The sequence below is a fragment of the Microcebus murinus genome, chromosome 6 (genome assembly GCF_040939455.1).
Source record: "Microcebus murinus isolate Inina chromosome 6, M.murinus_Inina_mat1.0, whole genome shotgun sequence".
NCBI classification, from domain to species: Eukaryota; Metazoa; Chordata; class Mammalia; order Primates; family Cheirogaleidae; genus Microcebus; species Microcebus murinus.
This window is the reverse complement of record NC_134109.1, coordinates 74,261,992-74,281,092: the sequence shown is the minus strand read 5'-3', so window position 1 is coordinate 74,281,092 and position 19,101 is coordinate 74,261,992. Positions and strand designations below refer to the sequence as shown.

At 36.7% G+C, this 19,101-nt stretch overlaps 1 protein-coding gene across 7 annotated transcripts in view; it reads right to left on the bottom strand.

Moving 5' to 3' along the window:
* Positions 1–19,101, bottom strand: part of FMN1 (formin 1) — a 389,771-nt gene that overhangs the window by 234,356 nt on the left and 136,314 nt on the right. The window lies entirely within an intron of this gene.

Sequence of the window (19,101 nt, the reverse complement as noted above, 5' to 3'; positions counted from 1 at the left end):
CCAAATGGACTGAGACACAATGCTTACTAGCTTCTTTCATTTATGTGCTTAGTATGTCTATAAGCCAGTCACTGAACCAAACAATGAGTATGTAAAAATGAATGGCATGCATTTCCAACCTTAAAAGGCTTCTCAGGGTGTACATCTTTGAAATGTCTAAGAAGATTTAAGCATACATACTCCAGTATTAACTCATTAAGACTTTCTCTTAAAAGATTTTATTTTATTTCACTTGATGGTTTTATATGTAGATATGGAAGGCTGGAGAGCACTGTTCAACAAATAATCATCAACATTCACCTTCCTCTTTTTGGGGGGCAGTATAGAATACTTCCTATGGCTTTCAGGTTGGCCATGTGACTTGCTTTTGCTAGTGGAATATGAGCTGACATGATTTAAGGAGGGAATTTAAATGTGACTACACAGTTTGGCTGTCCTCTGGCACTCCTGCTATTTCACCTAAGAAGAACATAGCCTGGGCAGTTGCTACTCACTCAGCCTGGCTCCCCGAGAGAGACACGTGGTAGAGACCTGACCCCTAGCCACAATCAGCAGTCAAGCCCAGCCTGAAAGAGCCCAAACTAGCTCACCTGAACCACAGTTGACCTTTACACCTATGTAAATAAATGCTTACTGTTGAAAGCTACTGAATTTTAGCATGGTTTGTTATACAGCATTATTACAGCTGAAGGAGTGAAGAATGTGCTATCCCAAAATATGCTGGATTGGTATATTGATTATTTTGAGTTAAAAATATTGGAGAAATTGTAGTTTCAGAAAGGGCTAGCTGACCTGTCCCTTCCTGCATGCAGTAAGCCACAGGGATTCCTCTGGCAGGGCTACCCAACCCACACCAGGGCGAGAATAGCCCTTATCACCAGAGACTAGGAACTGAGGGCTTCAATGGACTTGAGTAAATATACTTAAGAAGTAACCTTATATTCCACTAGTTTTATGTGTCCCTCCAACATATCTCCTAGTGATTCCCCTAGAAACGTACTGTCACTAGATATTCTTTATCTTGTCATTTCTTGTCTGATTTATCATTTCTGAGGTGATGATATAAAATAGGTATAAAGGTCAATAAATTCATGGCTATGTCTCTTTGACATTTACCTGTACTCCAAAGGTAAGTTTTCAAGTCCTGGGACCATCTGATGGGCAACTTGCCATGGAGAAAGTCACTAAATCAAATTCTAGTTGCCAGTCCTTGGATAACTTGCCTTTTCACTTGTCCTTTTCTCTTATCTTTATTTTCTGTTCTGTTATAATGAAGATGATAAGCAGCTTGGAAGTCTAGGAATACAATATCCCTAAAACTTATAACCCCCTTTCTACCTATGCAGTTTTAAAAGAATCAACAGCAGTTAAATAATGACCAAGAAAGAAATCTCCTAGAAAAACACACACTTACTGGAATACTAATATAATTTAGGCTACAACTTAAAGTACCCAAATTCTATCACTAGGTGGCAGTCACAATCCAGTCCTCTGCCAGTATAGGGTCGGGGTATTGGTTCCAGGACCCTAGTGGATACCAAAATCCATGGATGCTCAAGTTGCTTATGTAAAATGCCTCAGGATTTGTATATAACCTATGTATATTCTACCATACACTTTTGATCATCCCTAGATTACTTATAATACCTAATACAATGTAAATGCTATGTAAATATTAATAGCTGTTGTATTGGTATTTGTATTATTTTGTATTGTTCTATTGTTATTCCCACCCCCCACCCCCAAATATTTCCAATCTGCAGTTGGTTGAATCCAAGGATGTGAAATCCTGGGACAGAGATGCTGAGTATACTTCATATTTAAATCTAAACTTGCTACCAAATGCCCCATGGCAACACCCGAAGGATGTGGTATAGGGTAGGAGGTTGGGGAGAGATGAGGGTGAGCCACAGCTACGAAATGATCATTTCTCTTTGATATGAAAGGTAGACCACTATGGATATGGTAACTGGCTGAGAAAAATCAGAACAAGTTAGGAAAACATCCAACCTGATGTTTCCAGAAAAGTTAAAAAGTGACCCAATGGACTTCCAGTTGTTACACTTTCACATCTTTTTTTTAGCTCTCTCCTAAACTTCCATAGCAATAAAATATAAAACAAGAAAGTTAAAAGTCACAGGTGAGTACTCAAACAGAATCACATACAGAAACAGAAATGGGACAAAAAGCATAGTGGCACTTTGGGCCTGAGGCTCCAGCCTGCTGTGCCCTAGTTCCAGGCAAGGCAGTAGGGTGGCCTGGAGTTAGGTTACTGCAGAGCAGCAGGGGCTGAAAATACCCCCATAGGGCAGGAAACCAGGGCTGAATTTGCTGCTTAGAAAAAAGGACTGAGGTGCAGTTCCCCAGATGGGAAAAAGAAGCTGAAAGAAGTTCTCAACTGCTGCCTGGGGGCCTAAACAGGAGGATGCAGACATATATTGAGGCCATGCCTCAAATCCAAGCCATCCCAGTCCCCTAGTACTAGATCTGGGACAGTCACGTCATCACCTCGGGCTAGGAACCCCAAAGCGCCATTATAAGACCAACTTGGTCTGGGGTCTTACAAGGATCAGGTGAGAAAACTGCAAAACGGGGAATTAGAAACTTAAAAAAAAAAAGAAAAAATCATCCTACAGACTCTGAGCCTTCAAACTAAACTACTAAAACATGAAGAAACATAAGCATCTAGACAGGCAACAAAATCAACAATTGAAACATGACATCACGCAATACAAATTTTTAAATATTAAACATATTAAAATCTTAGTAATGTTTAGAATCTTTACCAAGATAATGAAAGAATAACCATTATAAACAATAATAGCAACAACATACTGATAAAAAACAAAAACAAGCAGCAGCAATAATAGATAAAATTTTGAAATATTAGAAACAAACTATAGTCACTGAAATGAAAAGTTCAAAAGCTAGAAATACTCTGGCTCATATCAAGGAAAAAATTTGTGAGTAAAAGATACTAAATATTTAACTAAAAGTGCAGCATGGTAAAGGAAGGATAATAGGAAAGAATCAAAAATAGAGAAACTGCCATTGCTACAGGCATAGCAAAATAGGCCATAAAATAGAATATATAAGAAAGTATGTAAATAGAGCCATGCAAATATGGAAACATATGTGCTCTGAAGTTACACTGAAATTTATGGGTAAAGAATATTTTTAAAAAGCCAAATTAAAAAAGAAAACAACAATCATACTTCATATACAAGAAGTATTTCCCATAGATGAAAAATCTAAATGTGAAAAGCATAACAGAAAAACCTTTGAAGGAATATTAATAAGATCTTTGCAACATTGGAGTACAGAAAGATTTATTAACAAGACATTTTAAGAGATATAAAGGAAAGCACTTTTTATATGCAGCTCTATTAAAATCACCAAAATTATGTTTGTTGAAAGATGCCATTAAAAAGTGGTATGCCACAGACATGGAGAAGACATTTGCAAAGTATATTGCAATAAATTATAATAAAATATAATAAAATAATAAAATATACTTTATTAATATTAGCTTATTAGGTTAATTATTAGGTTAATATAATATTAGCATTCAGAACAAGTCCTAGAAATAAATAAGAAAAGCAGCCATTAGAAATATGAACGACAGGGCAGTAAATTGCTGCAAGAGACACTCCAAATTGCTAATAAACATAAAAGGATACTTAATCTCATTTGTCCTCAGGACAATCTAAAATATTAATAAAACTGCAGTGGGATACCATTTCACTCTCTTCAGATTTGGAAATATTAAGAAGTCTGCTAATACTAACTGCTGGTAAGAATGCATAAGAATTTCACACACTGTTGATAGGAGTTAATTTATCGATCTTTAGAGATCATTTTTACAGTATTTAGAGGTGCAAATAGTTTTTAAAAAAATTCTATTCTAAAGTTTATACTCTAGTGAAGCCTTGATACATGAGCACAAAAGTTTAAAAGAATACTATGGAAGCACTGTTTCTGGCAGTAATAAATAAGAATAAACTTAAATTTCCATCAACAGCAGTGCAGATAAACAAATATTCAGTGGTATATTCACTCAAAATGATACTATGTAGACACTGAAATAAATGAACTAGAGCTATACATATCAATGCAGATGAAACAAGTATTTTGAGAGAAAAAGGTGCCAAAATATACATATAGTAGGATGCTATTTTTATAGACTTTTAAGACACATAAAAACCATACTATATAAAGAAGTACATGGGATTAATAACAATTTCATGTAAGGGGAAGTTGGAGGGCACATATTTTTAATGTTTTATTCTCTAAGTTAAGTGGTTATGAATTATGAAGTTGAATGCAACATCATAGACTTAAAATATGTAAAGCAAAAGCAGATAGAAATAAAATTAATAAGCAAAATGATAGGAGGTAAATACCCCTCTATCAGAAATTGATAGATCAACCAAATATAAACAGTGACTGACACAATTAATAATCTTCATTATATATAATCTCAGAACCAACAAACCAACAAATCAACAGGCATCCTTTTCAAGAACATATATTTCCAAAATATATCACTGAAATATATACACATAATTTGTACAAATTGATGGTGCATAGAGAAAAACTTTCAAAAACCTTTAAAAAAGGTCACACAGACCATGGAATAATAGTGATTCTAATAATGCAATTAAATTAAAATCAATAAAAGAGTGGTCTAAAAACAATAAAAGAAAAATTTTAAAACTAAAATTTGCAAATTTAATGCAGCAATTTGTGAAAACCAACCAAACAGGTAACTAGGCATGGTTTATTCTAAAAGTGTAAAATCTATATATTACCTGAAAATTTATCAATGATATCTACCACATTATTATACTGATGGAGAAAAACTATTATTGTATCTCGAAATCTCAAAATCATACAGCATGATACAGAAAAATATCTTGATAAAGCTCAATGTCCCTTCTTGATTTCAAAAAAGAAAGAAACCATCCTAGCTAATTTAGAAGAGAATCAGACTGAGGAAAGTCATTAAGAACTTTCAGCAAATTTCAAACATACTAAGGAACGTTCAGGAGGCAAGATTTAAAATGCCCACCATCACCCACATTTTCCTACATTATACTAGAGGTGTGAGATAATACAGTAAGAAAAGAAAGGAGATGTAAGAATTGGAAAGGAAGAGACAAAGCTAATAATACTTACAAGGATATGATTGTCAAAACTTATACTAGAATAGCATTTGTACAGGTTTTAGAAAACCCATGCTACATACTGTCTAGGAATAAACATGTAGGTCCAATGTGAATGGCACCCCACGGGGTTCTGCATGGTGGTAGCCACACACAAATGCTGGGAGAGTTAACATCTCTGGAAAAAAGAGGAGAGAAATTGGATAAAAGGGGATAACAAAAAGGGCCTCAACACTCGCTTTAAAAACCTAAAGAAAACACGGTGAAATATTTAAGTATAGATGGTTAATATATAAGTGTTTATTCCACTTTTCTCTATTTTTCTATTAGTTTGAAATTATTCAGGATTCTCCTCTATGAACAATGGATACGTCCAAAATGTAATATATAAATATATATTTGTACATAAGACTAGGTTTAGCTTTATTTATAGTCAGTGAGAAAAACTGCCTACCCCAAACAGAATGAATATACAAAAGTACCAGGAAGAAAAAACACATTCTTCATGTGGTATAAATAAATATTAGGTGACTTAACTGAAAACTTTAAGAGAATCTCCCTCCTCCTTAGCTTGCACCTTCACTCAGTAACTGACAGAGCTCTTTATTTAAGGCTGACAAAATGAATCTCAGGAGAGAGAGGTGAAGGTCAGTCTCTGGAGAGGCAGGTGACAGCCAGCCAGCTTTAACTTCAATGACAGTGGAATTTTCTCGCAAACCAGGCCAGACAAGTACCCGGGAGGCCAGGCCACCTGCCCAGGTTTCTAAGGGTGAAAGGACACTTGTGTCTGCCACGTGGTGGAAAAGTACTCCAAAATATAACATACTGCTCCTGCCACTGGACTTCCTGCCTGTAAAGTACAAGGTCTTAATTTACATTGCTTCTAGCATTCAGAATTTAAGAACTGAATTTGGAGAGACAGAGAGAAAGAGTGAATGTGTATGTGTGTGCGCGCGTGCTGTTTTCAAGTCTACATCTCTCAGTCCTAACATCAAATATAAGATAACCTAGAAGACACATAGGAAAAACTGTAACAGTGAGAGTTTGGGGTGGAAAGCTAAGTAGCAGCATCTCTGCAGAAATAAGGGGAAAGGTCATACCAAGGGTACCCAGCCCAGAAAAAAATGGACAGCACTGTGGTCCTCTAGTCCAGCCCACGCCTCCATAGGGTTGCTAGATTTAGAAAATAAAAACACAGTAGGCTCAGTTAAATGTGAACTTAAGATAAACAGATAATTTCTTTAGTATGTCTGTCCAATACAACATTTGAGATACACTACTTATTGTTTATCTGAAGTTTACCTTTAGCTCGACATCCCATCCTGCAATCCGGCAGATCTACTTTAGGATCTCTAAGCAGTCCTAGTGGGAGCTATACACAATGGGCCAGGAATTTATAGAAATTGGGGACTAGACTACCACTGGTGGAAACACAGCAACCGGAATTTTTTGTATAGCCAGAAACACTGGTTTCTAGATACTTCAGTATAACATGAGTTTTTCACACCTGGATTTTGTTGTTATTTATGGCAGTTGTTTTCGTTTTGTTTTTCCCCAAGTAATCTGGTATTTCCAGATAGTTGACTTCCTTATAACTGATTCTGTGAGAAATTATCTAGTTCTCTAGTGAACAGAATGAACAATAAGACACCAAATGAAATGAGACAACACACACACACAGCCACACAAATATACACAGCAGCCACTTTCCCTTTTCATAGAGAGTCAGACGTACCATAAGACAAGAGCATATGAAGAAAAGAATACACTGATTCACAGGCAAATGCACTTGCTACTTAAAAGTTGTACTAACACACTTCTGAAAGTCAATCGTGCACAGCTGACCACTGGTGATCTTGCTACGGGGTCACCAACATTAAAATCAGGAAAGAAACTGCAGAGACAAGCAGCTCACTTGTGAAAGCCAAAACTTGTCCATCAGCCAACCTCATCATCCATTCCAGTGGCTTTCAACATTGACTGACTACATATTAGAATTGGCTGAGGAGGTTTAAAAATTACTTATGTCTGAATCCTAACCTGAGAAGTAGACTTAATTAGTATGAGATACATGTTAGGCACTGGGATTTTTAAGAGCTCTCCAGGTGATTCTGATATGCAGCCAAGGTTGAGATCTGCACGTGTTAGTCAATGATGTCTGGGGAGGCTAGAAAGTAACACATACCTAAATTGTAAAAAAGTAAGTCCCTCCATTCGCTGCTAACTCCAACCTCTCTTCTATCCAAACTCATGAGGCCATTAAAGCAAACTCTGCACTGAACCGAAGCTCATATAAAGGTCTTGGGCTCATTCTTGCCCTACTGCAGTTCCCCTGAAATTCTAGCGTCTAGAAATAATGCCCACTTACATGTTGGAAAGATATAGAAAGGACTGAAGATGGGAAAAAATTAAAGTAAAGGCAAGACCTTTTAGGCAATCCCATTTTAGTGGCAAATCCCAATGTAATCTACCAGATTATCATTTTAAAAAAGATGATCATTTTTTAAAACACATCCTTTGGGCAACACGAGAAGGATATCAGCTCATTTCATAGAAATGTTCTATCTAGTCTGGTAGCAAAGCTCCAGGTGCTGCCAGCTAAAATGCCCAGTCCAGTCTTCACCGTAGAACTTGCTTAAGAAATACATCCTTCTTCCCCAGAAGCCTCAGTGTGAGGTTTAAGACTAACTCTATTACAGAAACAAAATACTTCTTACGTTTCTCCAAATGCCTCCTCTTTCCTATTGATATAACAATAGGCCAAACCATTAGAAGTCATCTTGACAAGTTTGATAATAAAAATTAAAAAAAAAAATAGAAAAAGGATAAATTTGCCATCACAAAAACATAACAGGACTTCCTGGTTTCTGAGACAAGTGAGAATTTTCCTGTTTTATCTAAGAAATGGTGTTGTCAGAAGCAATCTCAATCTGCAAATTAAAGCTAGTTTGAAGAAACATACAAACTTAAGTAAAACCATAAAGTCATCGCATCATAAAGATAGAATCTTAGGTTGCTTAGTCCAGTCCCCTCCCACAAAATACATCTGAAGAAACTAAAACTAATTACCCCAAATAAACTAACTCATCTGAGTTATACCATAGCGAATCTCAGATCCTCATGCAGGCAGAAGCACATCTTATGACCACACGAGGAAAAAATCACATGGCTGCTCAGCAGAACGCAAGTCTCCTGACTACCAGTCTAACATATTTTCTACCATTCTTTGAAGTCTCTCTATGGCTTTTAAATGAGGTCAAATGTTCAGAGTAAAGGGAGAGAACTAGATGTTTTGAGGCAGGTGGAAAATATTTGACATTGCTGCTGAGAGCAGAGTGCAGACCAGGAACACATACTACAGTTGGTGTGGCAGTGTGGGGGGCCCACCTGTAACTAAAAGCCACAGATCCCTAGTGGCAGAACCTTGACAGTTGTGTAACTTTCTCCAGTTGTTTTTGCAGCCCAGATAAAAGTAGGAAGAGACAAACATTTGGATCTTTCTGGGGCTGGGGTTGCCAGATGGCTGCTACAGAAGGCAATGGGGGTGTAAAGAAACCAGGGACATAACCGAAAATGTGCCATCACAGAATCTCAAGGCCTTGGAGCAGGAAATGAAGACAGGTAGGACTGAGAGAAACACAGAAAGATGTATGGAGTCCAGCCCCCGAACAAGAGAAAGGATCTGTGGTTTTGGAGAATCTAGGGAGAAAACTGGAATGATAGAAGTTGGTGGGTAGAAACCGCAATGTTATCATTTATCATTTCAAAAAGAAAGGCCTCTTAAGTTACTATAAAGTCCAGGATGTAGACACAAATAGTATTAGGTGAATGAAATGAAAATGAACTTCCACTGGAAATAAGAACAGGCCAAGATTTGGAAAGGGTTATATCTATATAGTCATTAAAAGAAAGAGACTAGAGACCTGGGAGGTCAAGAGATGAATGTAACAAGACAAGTTTATCTGGAAAGCCACATAATACATATCTGAAGCCCTCAAGGACCAAAAGATCTTGTGACTCTATGGATCTATGTTCTGACTCCTCATGGGATTTTTGTACTGCTTTTAGGAGAACTCACAATACAATGATAAGGGGCTTGCAATAAATATTATATTCTTATCAGTTTAATGGAGTCATTAGGACCTGGTTGTGATCATAAAACCAAAAAAAGATAACATAGTGTTTTATATTGCCAAACCATGTTTTAATGCTTTACAAATGCCGTATTTCCTCAAATACAAAGCACTACTGATGCTTAGATGTACCAGTATTTACTTACCACAAAGAAAAAATGCTGTCAATTATAATTGTAAAATGCCGATTGTGAAACACACCCTAATTTCAGATGTAGAAAATGTGCATCATACATAAGATGGAAATATATTAACTCATTTAATCATTAAATTTTATGTGAAAGGTATTTTTATTACCACATCCATATGAAAGGTAAAGAAAACAAGACACGGAGAGTTTAAATATTTGTCCAAGCTTGCATAGGCAATAAGAGATAGAGCCAAAATTTGAACCCAAAAAGTCTAACTCCAGAACCTATATACTGAACATGCCCACAGCATGCTATCCTAGCACAATACTCATCAAGAAGGACAAGATACACAAACCCATGATTTCTACCATCAGAAGGAGCCCACACTGTGGAGAGGGCCTGCTGCTGATACACTTGAGAGCATGAACTTCCCCAGAGAGGATGTGCATTCTACAGGACAGATCTGACTCAGGCCTAATCCTCTCCAGGGAACCTGCCCCCAGTTAGTGGTTTCCTGAAATATAGACTTCATGGCACCAGTAGTCAGCACCAACTCATTCCTGCCCATTCATGGGTTTTTTTCCCCACTTGGCCATTACTATATCCATCACATCTTTAGCAATATGTACTCTTCCCTTTCTTCCAGTTGTCATCATGTGCTTCATTTCATGAAAATGACTCCTGGTGCCATGTTCACAGCTGTCCTAATAGAAAAGCCACAGCTGAATAAGCACCCAGATGTATCCAGAATCAGATTCTACAGCCTCAGGTTGTTCTATCCCCTTTGGCTGTCATAATAAGTAAGCTAGAGCCAGGCTCATGAAACTCATGCATTCCTTTTACAGCTCATTGCTTTAGTTGCTGTGGTAACAGACGTCATAGAAACAGAAAGTCACAGTCATCATGTTTCCATGGTCTAGAAACATGAACAAATGCTCAACCTTTTTTTGTAATCAAAGAAATAATAAAGCAGTAAGATATTTTTGTCTATTCGAGAAACATTTTTAAGTCATGAAGCCCAATGTTGTCTAAAAATCAAAAAATATAATCATTAAGTATTATCATCAATGAAAAAATAGTAATTACTGCTGCTAGAACTACTACTACTCTTACATTTATTGACTGTGTTCTATGAACCAGGCATTATGCTAAGAATTGTACCTGACTTACCATATTTCATCCATAGAGGTAGACACCATAGTATTCCATTGTAGGACACTTAGGGTCATTGGTTAAGAAAGAGGAATAGATACTACCCTTTAAGAGGTTAATTTGGCAATTATATAAAAGACTGAACAAGTACACAATGGTTTTAAGCACTCTTCCTTTGAACCCTGCCTCCCCCTCCCACACCCCCCTCCCCCCCCGCAACCAAAATTCTGGAATATATTCAAAGATTCAGATGTAAGTATTTATTACAGTGTTATTATAATGGCAAAATATAACTTAAAAGTTCCAAAACAATGCATTTCTCAAACTAATATTATCCCTCAACACTACATAGTAGGGGGGAACCTGCAGGCTTAATTAAGGCCACATGTGACCTTGTAGGTCCTTAAGTGTAGCCTTCCAAATTTTATGGAGCAAATCCTTTTATTTTTATTAATACATTTAGTTCATCTTTTATATTTATATTTTATTTTTAGAATGAAAGTATTTAAAATACCAACGAATAAAATAAGTTTCAAAGAAATAATCCTCCCAGATTGACCAGCACTTAGATTATTAGTAACCATAAGGGCTAAACTGATGGCTGCTCACGATTTAATTCTAATTTCCCCGGCCTGACTGATGCCACTATGGCACCAGGCTGGTTGGTGCGATTTTATGGGGGTTGAGTATGCCAGTTTGTTATCAGCTTTTGTCAATTGTGCCCTGTGTTTCTGTTTGAAGTGGAATTTGTGAATAGTTGCGCAGCTCAACAGTATTTTTAAATTCTGACTGCTTTAACAGCCCATCTCGCCAAAGACGACCAAAAGAACACTGAAGGAAAACATATTTTTTAATAAGGATTGGGAATTGCAATACTATCTTGTTTCTGCTAATGATATCATGATTTGCTTACTTTATGATACTACAATATCAACATTAAAAAAAATTCAATGCTCATCAGCATTATAACACTCATAAGGACCACAAATATTTTAAATTAGAGGTAGAGGCATGAAAGGTTGTACTGCAGAAATTAAAAGATGAAAAGCAAAAACAAAGACAATTCTTTCAAGCATCGATAAGACCTGGAAATAATGCCACTGAAGCAACTTATAAAGCAGCTATATACTTGGAGAAAAAAGGGAAGCCATCCAGTGACATAGAAATTGTAAAAGAATGCTCTGTTGAAGTTGTAGGATGCTTAGACCTCAATAATGTTTCAAAGTACAAACAACTGCCTCTTTCAAGGAGAACCATAATTGATCACAGCAGCACCAATTAGCCTTCAACTTAACAGAACAACTTCATGCTATACATCGAAAGGAAAATACGTATTATTCAATCACTTTTGATGAATCAATTGATACCACTGACTTGACGCAGGTTCTGTACTTCATTCGGGTCATAACAGAAGATTTTCTTTGCTATGAAGAGTTAGTCACGTTAAGTACTCTTGTGAACAGATCACAGGGAATAGATATCGTCAACTTTCAACATAAATGTCATGAATTGGACTAAATTTGGGAAATTTAGTAAGTGTATTTACAGTGCACCTTCCATGACAGGAATACACCAAGGGTTTATTGACAGATAAAAAAGATATTAACAGATCCAGATGCTCTTATTTCTTTTCATTGTATCTTGCATCGGTAAAATATGTGTGCTAAAGCTACTATTTTAAGTAACACTTTTCAACAAGTTATAAATATTGCTAACTATATTCCTGCAAATGCAATACGGCATCATCAGTTTTATAACATGCTAAAAGTTGAATGATGAGGTATTCAGTGTGGATTTGCCAAATCGTTCTAAAGTGTGTTGGCTATCACAGAGACAGGTGTTAGCCAAAATTTTATAACTGAGAATTTTATGAAGAACAGAATCAGCAATGTGAATTACTGAAAGAAGATTTCTATAGTAATGTAGCATTTCTGTATGATGCCATATCAAATCAAAACGTGAATATTTCTTTGCAAGTTAAAAACTAAGTATATATATGATATGTGGCAAAAAATCCAGGTATTTTGGAAAAAAGCTATCGTTTTTCAAAACATTTCTTCTTCAAAAGGAAATTTTGGATGAACATTTTCCCAAGTTGGCAAAAGTCAATAGTGATCAAGATGATATATGCAAATCATTGGAAGAATACACAGCTGTTACAGACCTATGAATTGGAGAATACAATGAAAGGGTCACTGACTTTGAGAATCATGACATCACACTGAAATTAGCATTTCAACCTTACCTAGTTGATATCACCAGAGCACCTAAAGAACTACAGATAGAATTGACTGAACTCTCAGTATATGACAACATGCCCAAAAATGCTTTTTTGCTTTTCAACCAGTTATTTCTGTGAATCTACATTCTCCTACCTAATCCAAATCAAGATGCCCTTAAGATCACAAATGACTGATACCCATATCTAGAGGATCAGCTGAAACTGTGGACCTCCATGCTGCAGCCAAATATTCAAATGCTTTCCAACAAAAAGCAGACACAACAAAGTCATTACAAGGTTAGTTAACTTTAAAATTAACAAATAATTTTCATGTTTTGAAATTAAATAGCTTTTTACAAAATAATGTGCATTTTTAAGTGTATCTAATTAAAATTTCTTGAATGCAGCCTTATTTGATGACAGCTAAATTAATGGGGCCTTCCAACATGAAAAAGTTCCCCGTGTTCCATAGTTACTAAAATATTTGATAAATGATTTTTATTTTCTTCTGTTTGTGTGTAAAATATTTGTATTTTCTAATTTTTCTGCAACAAACTACAGAAGCTCCTTAGCTTACAATGGGGTTACATCCTGATAAACCATCGTAAAGTCAAAAAATCACTGTCAAACCATCATAAGTAGTGGATTGTCTGTAGTGTTATTTGCACAAATAAAATAACTTACACAAAGCATTCCAAGTTAAGTGTGTAACTCTGGTTCCAATCCAGCATTGAAGAGGTGATTTCACTTGATAGGCAAATCATGTCTACAGTGGATGGAGTCGTAGATCAGATGCAGTGTAGCATCGTGACCGAGAGAGTAGACTCTAGCCCAAGATGCCTGGTTGGAATCCTAACTATGCCATTTACAAGTAGTGGAACCTGGGGGAGTTATTATACCTGTTATGTTTTAGTTTCCTCACCTGTAAATAGGGATGATACCTACCTCACAAGATTGTTGTAAAGATTAGAGTTAATATTTGTTCAGTGATTAGAGTAGCACCTGGCATGTAGACATATTATATATGGCTAGCTGCTGTTTTGATATTATTGTTTCATCTTCACTCTTATAACATTGCTTCCTACTTCACTGGCAAAATTGAAGCAGACAGAACAACTTCTACATTCTTCCACTGCAACATCCTCCCCCTGACTGCTCTGGGACCTATTACTAGAGATGGCTGTCCACATTCCTGACAAAGCCAAACCCCAACCCCTTTCCTAATACAGTACTCCCTTTCCTATCCTCTTCTCGCCTTCTTAAAGGCATCATTCCAAGTCTTCCCTCTTCCTATGTCAAATTGTCCCTCTCTACTGGAATCTTCTCACTGACAATGTTTTTATTTTTCTCATCTTAATTAGAACAAAATGAAATCTTTTTGTTTGTCCACTTACCCCACCGGCTATCATCCTGGTTTTTTTTTTGTTGTTTTTTTTTTCTGTTCCTTTGCAGCAAAACCTCTTTAAAAAGTTGCCTACATACTGTCTTCAACTATCATTCTTTCTTAAACCCACTCCAGATTAGACTTTTATCCTGACACCTCCATCAATATCCTCCATGCTTCTAAAACTCAATGGTTAATTCTCAGTCCTGACTTCACTTTATCATTTGGTGATTTATCATTTGGTGCACTACCCCTCCCCCCTCGCTCCACTCTCTTCTCTTACCATCTAGAGCACCATAATCTCTTGGTTTTCCTCCTATCTCACTGGAGGCTCTTACTCAGTTTTCTTTGCTGATTTTTCCTCTTCATCTCAATCTTTTCCTGTTAGAGGTCCTAGGGTCAGTCTTGATTATTCTTTTCCATCTATACTCACCATTTCATTCAGTCTTACAGTTTTAAACAATAACTTTTATATGTGCAAATGACTTCCCAATATCCATCTATAGCTCAGAAACCCTGTTCCCCAATTGCACACTTATATATCCAAGTGTCCGCTCAATATTTAATAATGCATCCCAAATCAACATCTCAAGATTAACACATCATAAACAATTCCCAATCTTCCCACTACATACTTGTTTTACCCATAGTCTTCTTCTCCCATTAATGGCAACTCCATCCTTCCATTTCTTGGGTCAAAACCCCTGACGTTATGCCTGACTCTTCTCCCTCACTTCCTACTTTTTGGGAAAGCCTGATGGCTCTACCTCAAAATAAATCCAGAATCTGATTACCTTTGACTGTCTCTCCATTACTACAACCATAGCCCAAAGCCACCATTTCCTGTTCAAATACAATCTCTTGCCTGGATTACCAAAATTATCTCCTAATAACTGGTTTCCCTGTTACCCTGGGTCCACTTACCCTCCCACCACAATTGCTAATTCAGAATAACAGCCAGAGGACGCCTTTCCAAATGCAAGGAAGATCCTGTCATGCATTTGCTCACAATTCTCTAACATTTCCCCATTTCACTCAGCACAAAAGCCAATGTCAAACAACATCCTACAAACCACATTCTACATTAAAGGTTCCTTCATCCATTAGTGCCATGGGCCCCTTTTGGCAGTTGGCAATGCCTATGGACCCCTTCTCAGAATAACGGTTTTAAATTTATAAAATAAAATGGATTTGACAATTCAGTTGTCAAAATGTTTTTAATTGTGATATAATAACATATGTACTTCTTTATTAACACACTAAATAACAAGATGTAGTGTCATGTATAACAATATAATTTGTAAATGGTTATGAACATTTATTTTAAGATGTCTGCAACCACCATAATATGATGTATCTATGATTTCTATTGCCGACAAGGTCGTACCACGGGTTCTATTAAATTACTGAGGTTTGCTACCTACATTCAGGATGGAAGAAAATATTAAATTTCAAAGATGTTATAAAAATTTAAAAATGACATTTTTTCCCATCTAAATTAACAGACTCCTAAATACTATCCACAGATCCCTTACAGGTCCTTAGACCTCAGATAAAGAACCTCTGGCTCTACATTGCTTCTAGAACCTGCTGTCCTAGCTAATGCGTCACTGCTCTCATTATGTAGACCACACCACTCCCATTCCGTACTTAGAGCCTTTGCACTGGCTGTTCGCTTTTCCTACATTCCTTTTTTTTTCCCTTTTCTTATTTCATTGTTCAAATGTCAACTTCTCAATGAACTCTACCCTAACCACCCTATTTAAAATGGCAACTAGCCCTGCCACCACAATCCCAATCTCCTGTGGCCTGCTTTTCTTTTCCATGGCATTTACCCCCATCTGATATACTATACAATTTATTATGTGCTATGGCTTGACCATCCCCTCCAAAACTCATGTTAAAACTTAATCCCCAATGTGGCAGTACTGAGAGGTGGCTCCTTTAAGAGGTGATTGGGTCACGAGGGCTCTGCCCTCATGAATGGATTAATTTATTCATGGATCCATGGGTTAATGGATTAATGGGTTACCATGGGAGGGGAACAGGCAGCTTTATAAGAAAAGGAGGAGACCTGAGTTAGCCCACTTGGCCCCCTCACCATGTGATGCCCTGTGCAGCCTCAGGGCTCTGCAGGGAGTCCCCAGCAGCAAGAAGGTTCTCAACAGATGCAGCCGGAGCCCCACAATCTGGGGTTTCTCAGCCTCCATAACTGTAAGAAGTACATTTCTTTATGAATCGCTTAGTTTCAGAGATCTATTATAAGCAGCAGAAAATAGACTGAGATGCTGTTTATTATCTCCTTGAGGCCAGAATATTTTTCTGCTTTGACACACTGATGTAATTGAAACACCCAGAGGAGCCTGGCCTGTAGGAGGTGCTTAAGCAATACTTCTTTAAAAATATGCATTTCTAATAAGATTATTTGCTGCATGCCTATTATGTGAAATACTTCCTCCACACAGAACTTCAGATAAGAACACGTTATAAGGTTTTATCCATTCATTATCACTGTGTTCTCAATACTTATTTCTGTTCATTCCAAAGTGAATCCTCGTTCAAGTTCTTAGAAATGTCCCCACCTATATTTATTCTGAAAGAAGTTGGCATGGCCCCCACTGTGAGCTGACATGTCTGTCAGTTTAATGGTGCAAAATAGTGGTTCTGGAGCTAATTACCAGGGTCCAAATAGTATTAACTGCTCTTTGTACTACAAGAAAAGTATAAAACTTCTCTGCTGCAATATCCTTATCAGTAAAATATGGATAATTACCTACTTCATAGCATTATAATGGATTACAATTTAATTATTTAATCCATGTTCATTTCCAAGGGCTTGGTAGGTGTAAAACACAATATTAATTATTGCTATTGTTATTATCAATTAAATATGGAAATATTCATAATGCAAGGGGCAGAGTATCCACTTTACCATTTATGAGTACCTAGTATCCTTTCTCTCAGAAAGGACGATTTAAATTTAGAAAACATTTTAAAATTATAAATGTAATATGAGCATACTACATAGAATTTAGGAAACAAAGGAAAATCTACCCCCCCTCTAAGATAACCACTGTTAGAATTTTGCTATATTTCCTTCTGCTCTTTCATCTTACACATCAAAGATTCATGTTTGATTTTAAAATGACTTTGAGCCTTCAGTAACTTAGTAACTTGTTAAAAATTGTCAAATAAAATAAATAAGACAGAAATTACACTCCTTTCTTGTTGACCTCCCAGAGGCCAGTCCCAGAGTTCTACAAGATCAGCTCACAACCCTGGCACAGAAGCTGGATGGTTCTCCAGGTACATTACAGCAGGACAGAACCTCTTTGTTCCTGGTAGAGATACCTACACAGTTCCCACTCTCCTACACAGCCTCATTGCTTCAAACACCCTACAGCTGATCTGAGTCTGGTGAGGAGGGGAAACAAGGTATGAGGGGGGTGGGGGAGAAAACACCAAATCTCCTCTGAGAGCCTGTACAGGCTGGGCTGACTCCATAGGAACAGGGGATCAGGGGGGATAGTTCTCAGAGCAGGCCCATAACTGAGGGAATTGGCTGTGTCCTTTATAACCTTAGGCTCTGGTTATAACCACCGAAAACCAGGCAGCAAGCCATAGTGAAAGGAAATTCACCATGCCCTGGGGAAAGATAAACAGTAATGACACTTTTGTAGAATGAGTCTGCCACTTTCCCTTGCTTTGGCACACAGAACTAACTCAATAAATGTCAGATATAATCATGCATGTTATCCTTCCTGGATGACACCCAGTACTCTATGTTTTTAACATGCTCACAGGTGATTCAGATGTACTATTTTTTAAAATGTAAACTAGAACAGTATTCTTCAAACTCTTTTTTTACATACTCGCTAAGATTTTTCTAAAAAAATAACATACATCTCACACACAATTAAATTGACACCTAAAACTTCTCATTTTTATTCATTCTAAATAGTTGCATAGGACAAATTCTGAGGAACTTATAAACATCGATATCTAAAATAAAACTATTACATCACTCTCTTAAATATGTAGCTAATGGAATCTAAGAACATGGTGATTTGCTACCCGGCATCATCCATTTAAAAAGGGTGTGAACAAATAAATTCTGCTGTAACATTCAGAAATTTTACATGGTTCCTTTTTAGTCCTCAAAACATTTTCACAGAATTTATCCAAAGTCACACAGTTTTATGTTTAAATGTCTTTTATAATATTATTCACCCTCTTATAATTTACAGGAGATATACATATAAACACAATTTGATTTTTTTTTTTATTTTGGCATATTATGGGGGTACAGATTTTAAGGTTTCAATAAATGCCCATTTCCCCCCCTCCCCCCAAAAGTCTGAGTCTCCATCATGACCATCCCCCAGATGGTGCACATCTCACTCATTATGTATGTATATACCCACCCCCCTCCCCCCTCCCACCTGCTCAATACCCTATTACTGTAGTACCTATGTGTCCACTTAGGTGCTAGTCAGTTAATACCAGTTTTCTGGAGAATATATCTGGTGCTTGTTTTTCCATTCTTGGGATACTTCACTTAGTAGTATGGGTTCCAGCTCTAACCAGGAAAATATAAGATGTGCTATATCACCATTGTTTCTTAGAGCTGAATAGTACTCCATAGTATACATATACCACATTTTATTAATCCATTCTTGGATTGATGGGCACTTGGGCTGTTTCCACAGCCTTGCAACAATTTGATTTTTAAAAATTTCCTGTCATCAAATGCTTCCTTCTGGGCTGAGTTATCATAATTTTTTTTAGGACCTAACCATGAAGACATCACATATTAAAGTTTAATAATTATTAAACATAAAACAGGTTTTTTGGTATTTTAATAAAGAACAATCCCCAGATACCATTATTTTTGTAATTATCCCTTATTGTAACA